The 11,935-nt window shown below is 43.1% G+C and overlaps 1 long non-coding RNA gene across 1 annotated transcript; it reads right to left on the bottom strand.

Moving 5' to 3' along the window:
- Nucleotides 1-1,100: 1,100 nt before the first annotated feature.
- On the bottom strand, nucleotides 1,101-11,391 carry LOC141277736 (uncharacterized). Its single transcript, XR_012329508.1, has 3 exons — nucleotides 11,312-11,391; nucleotides 9,561-9,645; nucleotides 1,101-1,140 (listed from the first exon to the last, which is right to left on the bottom strand). It is a non-coding gene; the product is annotated as an uncharacterized lncRNA (long non-coding RNA).
- Between the last annotated feature and the right edge of the window lie 544 nt (nucleotides 11,392-11,935).

Below are 11,935 nucleotides of genomic sequence, written 5' to 3'. Positions count from 1 at the left end.
ACTTGACCTGGAGTTTCTCTCATAAAACAACAAGAGTGTGTCCCAAAAGAGTAGACTACTGCTTGCAGGACTTACTGCACCCAGAGGGGAGCTAATAATCTTGGCGGGGGAACAGTATACCACACTGTCACCATAGAAAAGCCTACAGACACCGTGATGATGGTGGCCAATAAGACCGGCTGGACTCCTGTTTACTTCAAAAGGCTGTTGACTCAGTAGCCATCATGGTCCTTGATCACCACTGACCCTGGGCTGTCTGGGAGTTGAGCGGGCAGGGCTCTGACACCTGGTGCTGTTTGTACGTTAATTCAGGGGCCTAATTGAAGAAAGCGCAGACTACTGGTCAGAGCATCTAGGCTGGCAGAAACGGTCAGCCTAAGGTGGCCGAACAAATGTGGGGCGGGGTGAAACCGGCCCCCACAGCGTCTCTGCACATCTCTTTCCTGGACCCTTAAAGGTCATTAGAATCTATAACACTTCCAATGCTGGTGCTCAGGTGGACGAGCAGGGAGGCAGGGGTCCTGGGGACAATCAACGTCACTGGGAGGCTGCTGGGGAGAAGCTCTGACCCTCGCCCCAGGGTATGAGGGCTCCCAACTCAGCACTCAGCAGTTACAGAAGAAGGGTCTGCACCCTCAGCACTCCAAGAATGAGGAACGGGACAAAAGGCAGAGGAGGGGTTTGTCCCCACAAAGCCCATTAAAAATCCCTGGGAGATAAAAATAGAATCTGGGCAATAAAGGCAAGTCTAACCTTTTTTATCCTTTGTGCTTTGTCTAATTTCACGTGCTCCTAGGGTCCCGCATGCAGAGGTTCCACACCCGGCACTTCAGACCAGATTTCCTAGTGCAGAATGGCTGGGTCGACACCTCAGCTCCTGGGGCCCAGTGCAGACTCCACGATATAGAGCCTGAGCTACAGCCAACCCGGCCCTCGAGAGCTCCGCCCCCTCCCTCCCTCCCACTGACTCTGACAGGATCTCTACACAGCAGCCCAGCCCACAGCCCACGGGGTAGTGCATGCTCTCACCTCTCCATTCTCTGATCAAAATATAAAGTTTCCTTTGCTTGTGAACCAAACTCAGTCTCGATCTGTTGGCCCCAATGACACTGGGCAGGGGGACACTTGTTGGGGTCCACTCTGGAGGATCAGTAACAGAAATTGAGACTATTGTAACCTCAATGAACAGATGTGTGAGCCAAACTGTAGTTAACATAGAACAGTGTATAAGGCTCAGGGTAAAATAAGATGTTTCTAACACTTCCATTTGATATTTCCATCACTTTTTATAAGCAAGTTCAGTGAAAAGGTTTGTCTTATTTGTCAGGTCAATATTAGAGAAATGAAGTGATTTCTTTCCAAGGATGTACATCTAATAATCTTGGTTAAACCTTCAATCTTGTTTTAAATGCTTTTCCATTGAAAATGATACCTCTCTTTCAGCTCCCCCATTTCTGAGAAGTATAAAATCTTATAATTTATTATTACCAAAGGGGAAAGGTGGGAGGAGGGATAAATTAACAGTTTGGAATTAACACATACACACTGCTATGTATAAAATAGATCATCAACAAGGAACTACTGTATAGCACAGGGAACTACACTCAACATTTTGCAATAATGTATAAGGGGAAATAATCTGAAAAAGAATAGATATTTTTATTGACATCATCTATCAATGACAGTTAAAGTGTAGCCTAAGGGAAGCTGGTGGTGAGTGCTTCTGACCCTGAAGACTTCAATCATCTAAAGTTTGGACTCTGCCTACTTCCCAAGGCCCTTAATGAACATATGTGTAGCCGTAGCTTAAAAACTTCCCCAGTTTGGGTTTCAGGGAGACACTGATTTTGAAAAAGCCCTGGTGTTCTCCTTACATGAATGGGACTCTTCCTACTGCTAAAACATGTCTGTCACACCCAGAGGATGGTATACCGTCTGATCGGGAAGGAGTTTGGAAAAGGCATCTCATCTCCTCATCTCCTGGTGCTCGGGTTCACCCCTCCAGCGTCTTTACTAACAGTCTCCCCACTTGGAGATGTCAGCACTGTCAACATCCTGTTGCGTACAGTTTGGAATTTGTCCAGAGGATGAAGCGGAAGGATGAGGAACAATGAGAGACAAGTCCTAGGTGTTCAGACAGGCACATGTCACTCTAATTTCCAATCAGGAAGACGAATTGACCAAAGGCTAGGGTTGCCCATGGAAACAGTATAGGGCTTGAGGAAATCCCGCTGCTTTGTGGCCAGTTCCCATAAACACAAGTTGAACAATGGAACTCAGGGGCAGTAAAATTCACAAAACTGCAGAGTTGAAAATATCCATCACTGAAAAATGTCTTGAGGAAAGTCAGAGAAAAGGACTTGTAAGCAAGGGAGAATGGCAGGAAAGGGATTTGAGGAGGTAGAAAGGACTCGCCATTAAGCACAAGAAAAGGAGCTGAACATTGCCAACATTGCAGTTGGCCAAAAAGGGTGTATGCGTTTTTTTCTGTATATATTCAAGAAAAGGGCATACACTTTTTTAGCCAACCAAACAGGTGGGCACTGGAAGTCAATACTACAAAAGATATCACTTCGCATCAGTCAGAAGAGCCATCCTCATAAAGCGTAAACAACAGAAATGCAGGACAGGGCAACGAGAAGAGGGAGCCCTGTGAGACTTATAGTGGAAATGTATATTGCCAACGGCCATTCTGGAGAAGTGTATTGTGTTTACTAAAGCATCTAAAAAATGAGCTACAGAGCATAGGGCACTTGCACTCATGGGCGTATATCTTGGGAAAAACAAAAATCGAGAGGACACAGGCACCCCAATGTTTACCCCCTCTCTGTTTAAAAGATCCTCGACTAGGATATAACTTAAATGTCTCTGGAGGGAAAAAATGGATAGAGATGTGGTACTTAGGTAGAGTGGAATATTATTCAGCCTGGAAATCAATGAAATATGGCCAGTTGTAACAACTCCGGAGGAGTTACGTATGATCATTCTAAGTGACAGAATTCAAAAAGAAAAAGACACATATCATAAGATATCACTTAAAGGTGGAATCCAAAATGGCTACACATGAAATAAATTACAAAACAAAAACATAGTCAAATATGTAGAAAACACGCATAAGGCTGCTAAACGGGAAAGGTGGGGAGGGGTGAGGCATCATCCAGGAGGTTGAAATTAGCAAAGATACCATTCCAAATACCAAACTGATAATCAACAAGGCCTACACGGTAGCTAAAAGAACTGCACTCAGCACACTCAAGTCACCGGAAAAGAATATATACGACTGGTAAGAATCTGAAAAAGAATTTATTGATGTCTCTCTGTACGTGAATCAAGTGGATGTACAGCAGCAAGAAACAGAGCTTTGAAAATCAGCTGTAACCAATATAGTAATAAATTGAAAAAAATAAACGACAGAGAGACAGAGAAAACCTCTTACAACTTTTCCTCAGGGACGGTGATGCAACATGGATTGAACACATCTAGACCCACAGCAGGATGAGACATAAGGCTGGAAACTGTTTGCGCTAAGAGAAATGTGAGGTTGGGTGAGGAAATGCACACCCTTTAAAGTAATACTACCTGGTACCCATTCAATGGGTCCCAAATCTGCAGGTTCAAGGGATCTTCCTACAGCTAAAACATGCATGGAAAACCCAGAGGACTGTACACCATGTGATCGGGAGATGTGTCTAAAATGCACCTCATTTATCCTCTCCTGGTGCTCCTGTTCACCATTCCAGCCACGTTACTTAGAATCTCCCCACTTGGAGAATCAGCACATTTCAACTTCTGTTTCACACATTTTGCAAATTGTGAGGAGGATGAACGGGAAGAGGGGGAACCAATGAGAGAATAGTTGTAGGGGTTTGGACGGGCACATATCACTCTAATTTCCCATTAAGAATAAGAATTAAAGAAAGGCTCAGCCTGCCTCGCCGGAGCCAAAATAGGGCCTGAAGCAATCCTGTGGGTTTGAGGCCAGCTCACAAAAGAGCAACTTAAAAAATGGAGCTCAGGGTCACTGCAATTCACAAACCTGCAGAGTTATAAATGAAAACTAACGTCCAAAAATATGTTGAGGTAAGGCAAAGAAGAGGATCTGAATGCAAGACAGAATTGCAAGAAACAGATTTCAAGAGATAGATTGGACTCGTCTTTAAAGCACATGAAAAGCGGCAGAATTTCGACAATGATGCAGTTGGCCCAAAAGGGCGTATGCGTTTTTTCCTGATTATATCCAGGAAAAAACGCATATGCACTTTATGGGCAACGAAGCAAGCAAGCAATGCAAATGTGCACAACAAAGAAGTCTCACTTCCCACCGGTCAAAAGGGCCATCCTAAAAAATTGTAAAAACCAGAAATGCAGGACAGGCCATGGAGTACAGGGAGCCTTTATACGCTGATGGGCAGTGTGTGAACTGCCGAGAGCCACTCTGGAGAAGTGTATGGTGGTTCCTAAATCATCTAAAAAACAGAGCTACAGAGCATAGGACACTTCCAATCATGGGAGTATATCTAGGGAAGTCTAAAAATCAACAAGACACAAGCACACCACAGTTTAGGGCTACTCTGTTTACAAGAACCTCAACTTCAGTACACCTTAAATATCCCAGGAAAGAGAACAATGGATAAAGAAGATGTGGTACTTATGTACAATGGAATATCTCTTCACCATGAAATCAATGTAATAAGGCTAGTAGAAGGATAAAGAGTGGATTTAGGTCCGATAATACTACTTGAAATAAGTCAAACAGAAAAAGAAACATATCATAAGATATCACTTATAGAGAGAGGGTAAATATGGCTGCACAAGAAATGAATTACAGAACAGAACAGTGTCTCACATTTAGAAAACACACTTATGTCAGCTTAAGGGGAAAGGAGAGGTGGGGTGATGCATAAAACCAGAGTTTGAAATTAGCACAGATACCGTTCAATAAACCAAATAGGTATTAGACAAGATCTACACCTTGCTCAATGAACTGGCCTCAACACACCCTATACACCGCAGAGAAATATATCTGAGTAATAAGAATCTTAAAACCCATGTATTGATATATCTCCATAAGGGAATCAAGTGTGTGCAGAGCGGCACAAACATAGCAGTGAAAATGAGCTAAACCCCATTATAGAAATAAATTTTAAAAACAAAACGCTGAAACAATGAAAGAGAGAAAAATTCTTACAAAATTTGCTCAGGGGCTGTGATGCAACCTGGATTGACCACATATAAACCCACAGCTGGATAAGACATAAGGCTGGACACTTGGGGCTGAGAGGATTGGTGAGCTTTGGTGAGCAACTGCCGAAAGTTTAATGCAATACTTCATGCTACTCAGTCCAAGGGTCCCAACACTCCAGGTTGAAGGGAATCTTCCTACAGCTAAACCATGCTTGGGAAACCCAGCGACTGGTATACCATATGATCGGGAAAGGTTTCTAAAACGCACCTCATTTTTGCTCTCCTGGGACTCCGGATCGACATTCCAGCCGCTTTACTAACAACATCCCCACATGGAGTCAATGCCTTTAAGTTCTGGTATCGCACAGTCTGCAGTTAGTGCAGAGGATGAATGGGAATAGGGGGAACCAGTGAGAAACTAGCTGTAGCGGTTTCAATGGGCACATGTCACTCTAATGTCACATCAGTAAGAAGAATTAACCAAAGGCACAGCAAGGTGCCCCAGAAGAAAAATAGGGCTTCAAGGAATCCTGTGGTTATGGGGCAAGACCACAAAAATAAGAGCTGAAAAATGGGGCTAAGGGCCACTGCAATTCAAAAACCTGCAGAGTTATAAAGGCCAACTATTTTCAAAAAATATATTGAGGTAAGGCTATGAAGAGACATTGAAAGCAAGGCAGAATTGCAGGAAACCGATTTCAGGAGGTACACTGGAATTGCACTGAAAACATATGAAGAGTGTCAGAACCTCGACAATGATGTACTTGGCCAAAAAGGGCATATGTGTTTTTTCCTGAATATATTCAGGAAAAAACGCATACGCACTTTTTGGCCAACCAAGCAAGCTTGCAAAGGAAATCTGCACTACAATGAAGTCTCACTTCCACCTGGTCAAAAGGGCCATCTGAAAAAAGTGTAAAATCCATGAAGGCACGACAGGCCATGGAGAACTGGGAGCCTTCTTATGCTGATGGGCGGGATGTAAATTGCCAACAGCCACTCTGGAGAAGTGTATGGTGTTTCCTGAAACATCTAAAAAACAAAGCAACAGAGCCTAGGGCACTTCCACTTATGGTCCTATAGATTAGGGAAATTAAAATCAAAAAGACACAGCCACCCCAAAGTTTGGGACGGCTCTGTTTACAAGAACCTCGTTTATGGTACAAGTTCAATATCGCAGAAAGTGAAAAATGGATAAAGAAGTTGTCGTACTTACGTACAATGCAATATCACTCAGCAATGAAATCTATGTCATCAGGCCTGTAGCAGCATAATGAGTGGATTCAGGTATGATGATTCTAACTGAAATAAGTCACACAGAAAAAGAAACATCATAAGGTATCACTAATACACAGAATGTAAACTTGGCTACACAGGAACTGAATTCGAAAACAGAACAGGGTCTCAAATTTAGAAAACCAACTTATGCTTGCTTAAGGGGAAGGTGAGTTGGGGTGCTGCATAAAACCAGAGATTGAAATGAGCACAGATAAAGTTCTATAAGCCAAATATGTAATAGACAAGAGCTACTCCTTGCTCAACGAAATGGACTCAACACCCCATATTAAACGCCTAAGAATATACCTGACTAGTAAGTATCTTAAAACCTATGGATGGCTATGTCTCGAAAGAGAATCAAGCGTGTGTACAGGGGCATAAACGCAGCAGTGATAGGATTGGAGAGGTTCGGTGAGCAAATGAAGACCCTTTGAAGTCATATTGCATGGTACCCATTCCACGGGTGTCAACTACCCAGGTTTAAGGTATTCTTCCTTCAGCTAAAACATGCATGTGGAACCTAGAGTATGATCAACCATGTGATCGGGAGACGTGTTCAAATATGTCTCAGTTTTCGTACCCTGGTACTCGGGTGCAACATTCCAGACGCTTTACTAACACTCTCCCGACTTGGAGAGTCAGTCCCTTTAACCTCCTGTTTGGCCCAGTTTGCAATTTCTGCGGAAGATGAACAGGAATAGGGAGAACCAATGAGAGACTAGCTGGAGGTGTCTGGACGGGCAAATTTAACTCTCATTTCCCACCAGGAAGAGGAATTAACCAAAGGCTCAGCGTGCCGTGCCGGAACCAGATTAGGGCCTGAAGCCATCCTGCGGTGTTGCGGCCAGCTCACAAGAAAGCGAGTTGAAGAAAGGAGCTCAGGGGCACTGTAATTCACAAACCTGCAGAGTTATAAATGACAGCTATCGTCCAAAAATATACTGAAGTAAGGCTGCCAAGAGGACTTGAAAGCGGGGCAGAATTGCAGGAAACCGATTTCAGGAGGTAGACTGGAATTGCATTGAAAGCATAGGAAAAGAGGCAGAACGTCCACAATGATGCACTTGGCCAAAAAGGGCGTATGCGTTTTTTCCTGAATATATTCAGGAAAAAACGCATACGCACTTTTTGGCCAACCAAGCAAGCTTGCAAAGGAAATCTGCACTACAATGAAGTCTCACTTCCCCCCGGTCAAAAGGGCCATCTGAAAAAAGTGTAAAATCCAGAAAGGCAGGACAGGCCATGGAGAACTGGGAGCCTTGTTATGCTGATGGGCGGGATGTAAATTGCCAACAGACACTCGGGAGAAGTGTATGGTGTTTCCTGAAACATCTAAAAAACAAAGCAACAGAGCCTAGGGCACTTCCACTTATGGTCCTATAGCTTAGGGAAATTAAAATCAAAAAGACACAGCCACCCCAAAGTTTGGGACGCCTCTGTTTACAAGAACCTCGTTTACAGTACAAGTTCAATATCGCAGAAAGTGAAAAATGGATAAAGAAGTTGTGGTATTTACGTACAATGCAATATCACTCAGCAATGAAATCTATGTCATCAGGCCCGTAGCAGCATAATGAGTGGATTCAGGTACGATGATTCTAACTGAAATAAGTCACACAGAAAAAGAAACATCATAAGATATCACTAATACACGGAATGTAAACTTGGCTACACAGGAACTGAATTCCAAAAACAGAACAGGGTCTCAAATTTAGAAAACCAACTTATGCTTGCTTAAGGGGAAAGGTGAGTTGGGGTGCTGCATAAAACCAGAGATTGAAATGAGCACAGATAAAGTTCCTTAAGCCAAATATGGAATAGACAAGAGCTACTCCTTGCTCAACGAAATGGACTCAACACCGCATATTAAACGCCTAAGAATGTACCTGACTAGTAAGTATCTTAAAACCTATGGATTGCTATGTCTCCAAAGAGAATCAAGCGTGTGTACAGGGGCATAAACGCAGCAGTGATAGGATTGGAGAGGTTCGGTGAGCAAATGAAGACCCTTTGAAGTCATATTGCATGGTACCCATTCCACGGGTCTCAACTCTCCAGGTTTAAGGTATTCTTCCTTCAGCTAAAACATGCATGTGGAACCTAGAGTATGATCAACCATGTGATCGGGAGACGTGTTCAAATATGTCTCAGTTTTCGTCCCCTGGTACTCGGGTGCAACATTCCAGACGCTTTACTAACACTCTCCCGACTTGGAGAGTCAGTCCCTTTAACCTCCTGTTTGGCCCAGTTTGCAATTTCTGCGGAAGATGAACAGGAATAGCGAGAACCAATGAGAGACTAGCTGGAGGTGTCTGGACGGGCAAATTTAACTCTCATTTCCCACCAGGAAGAGGAATTAACCAAAGGCTCAGCGTGCCGTGCCGGAACCAGATTACGGCCCAGAAGCCATCCTGCGGTGTTGCGGCCAGGTCACAAGAAAGCGAGTTGAAGAAAGGAGCTCAGGGGCACTGTAATTCACAAACCTGCAGAGTTATAAATGACAGCTATCGTCCAAAAATATACTGAAGTAAGGCTGCCAAGAGGACTTGAAAGCAGGGCAGAATTGCAGGAAACCGATTTCAGGAGGTAGACTGGAATTGCATTGAAAGCATAGGAAAAGAGGCAGAACGTCCACAATGATGCACTTGGCCAAAAAGGGCGTATGCGTTTTTTCCTGAATATATTCAGGAAAAAACGCATACGCCCTTTTTGGCCAACCAAGCAAACTTGCAAAGGAAATCTGCACTACAATGAAGTCTCTCTTCACCCCGGTCAAAAGGGCCATCTGAAAAAAGTGTAAAATCCAGAAAGGCAGGACAGGCCATGGAGAACTGGGAGCCTTGTTATGCTGATGGGCGGGATGTAAATTGCCAACAGACACTCTGGGAGAAGTGTATGGTGTTTCCTGAAACATCTAAAACACAAAGCAACAGAGCCTAGGGCACTTCCACTTATGGTCCTATAGTTTAGGGAAATTAAAATCAAAAAGACACAGCCACCCCAAAGTTTGGGATGACTCTGTTTACAAGAACCTCATATACGGTACAAGTTCAATATTGCAGAAAGTGAAAAATGGATTAAGAAGTTGTGGTACTTACGTACAATGCAATATCACTCAGCAATGAAATCTATGTCATCAGGCCCGTAGCAGCATAATGAGTGGATTAAGTACGATGAATCTAACTGAAATAAGTCACACAGAAAAAGAAACATCATAAGATATCACTAATACACGGAATGTAAACTTGGCTACACAGGAACTGAATTCCAAAACAGAACAGGGTCTCAAATTTAGAAAACCAACTTATGCTTGCTTAAGGGGAAAGTTGAGTTGGGTTGCTTCATAAAACCAGAGATCGAAATGAGCACAGATGAAGTTCTATAAGCCAAATATGGAATAGACAAGAGCTACTCCTTGCTCAACGAAATGGACTCAACACCCCATATTCAACGCCGAGGAATATACCTGCCTAGTAAGAATCATAAAAACTATGGATTTATATATCTCTGTAAGAGAATCAAGAGAGTGTACAGCGGCATTAAAGCAGTGAAAATCAGCTAAATCCCATATTAAAAATAAATTTCTTAAACAAAACACAATGACAGTGAAATAGAGAGCAATACTTAAGTAATTCATTCAAGGCTTCTGATGCAACCTGCATTTACCATATCTACAACCAGAGCTGGGTGAACACATAAGGCTGGACACTTGGGGCTCATAAGATTGGTGAGGTTCGGTGAGCAAATGCAGACCCTTTGAAGTCATATTGCATAGTACCCATTCAATGGGTCTCAACTCTCCAGGTTTAAGGGATTCTTCCTTCAGCTAAAACATGCATGTGGAACCCAGAGTATGATCCACCGTGTGATCGAGAAACGTGTTCAAATGTGTCTCAATTTTCATTCCCTGGTACTCGGGTGCAACATTCCAGACGCTTTACTAACACTCTCCTCACTTGGAGAGTGAGTGCCTTTAACCTCCTGTTTGGCCCAGTTTGCAATTTCTGCGGAAGATGAACAGGAATAGGGAGAACCAATGAGAGACTAGCTGGAGGTGTCTGGACGGGCAAATTTAACTCTCATTTCCCACAGGGAAGAGGAATAAACCAAAGGCTCAGCATGCCGTGCGGGAACCAGATTAGGGCCTGAAGCAATCCTGCGGTGTTGTGGCCAGCTCACAAGAAAGCGAGTTGAAGAAAGGAGCTCAGGGGCACTGTAATTCACAAACCTGCAGATTTATAAATGACAGCTATTGTCCGAAAATATACTGAAGTAGGGCTGCCAAGAGGACTTGAAAGCGGGGCAGAATTGCAGGAAACCGATTTCAGGAGGAATCGGAATTGGATTGCATTTAAAACACAGGAAAAGAGGCAGAACGTCGACAATGATGCACTTGGCCAAAAAGGGCGTATGCGTTTTTTCCTGAATATATTCAGGAAAAAACGCATACGCCCTTTTTGGCCAACCAAGCAAGCTTGCAAAGGAAATCTGCACTACAATGAAGTCTCACTTCGCCCCGGTCAAAAGGGCCATGTGAAAAAAGTGTAAAATCCAGAAAGGCAGAACAGGCCATGGAGAACTGGGAGCCTTGTTATGCTGATGGGCAGGATGTAAATTGCCAACAGACACTCTGGAGAAGTGTATGGTGTTTCCTGAAACATCTAAAAAACAAAGCAACAGAGCCTAGGGCACTTCCACTTATGGTCCTATAGCTTAGGGAAATTAAAATCAAAAAGACACAGCCACCCCAAAGTTTGGGACGCCTCTGTTTACAAGAACCTCGTTTACCGTAGAAGTTCAACATCGAAGAAAGTGGAAAATGGATAAAGAAGTTGTGGTATTTACGTACAAAGCAATATCACTCAGCAATGAAATCTATGTCATCAGGCCCTTAGCAGCACAATGAGTGGATTCAGGTATGATGATTCTAACTGAAATAAGTCACACAGAAAAAGAAACATCATAAGGTATCACTAATACACGGAATGTGAACTTGGCTACACATGAACTGAATTACAAAACAGAACAGGGTCTCAAGTTTAGAAAACCAACTTATGCCTCCTTAAGGGGGAAGGTGAGTTGGGGTGCTGCATAAAAGCAGAGTTTGAAATTAGCACAGATACCGTTCCATAAGCCAAATATGTAATAGAGAAGACCTACCCCTTGTTCAACGAAATGGATTCAACAATGAGGTATCACCTCACACCTGGTAGAATAGGCATCATAGAAAATCTACAAACAAAAAATGCTGGAAAGGGTGTGGAGAAAAGGAACCCTCTTCCACTATTGTTGGGAATATAAATTGATACAGTCATTATGGAGAACAATATGGAATTTCTGAAGAAACTAACAATAGAATTACCATATGATACAGCAATCCCAGTGCTGGACATATACCCAGACAAAACCATAAATCAAAAAGAGTCATTCACCGCAATGTTCATTGCATCACTATTTACAATATCGAGGTAAT

The sequence above is a fragment of the Tursiops truncatus genome, unplaced genomic scaffold (genome assembly GCF_011762595.2).
Source record: "Tursiops truncatus isolate mTurTru1 unplaced genomic scaffold, mTurTru1.mat.Y mat_scaffold_272_arrow_ctg1, whole genome shotgun sequence".
NCBI lineage: Eukaryota > Metazoa > Chordata > Mammalia > Artiodactyla > Delphinidae > Tursiops > Tursiops truncatus.
Note: the sequence above shows the minus strand (reverse complement) of the source record. Positions and strands in the feature narration are given on the sequence as shown.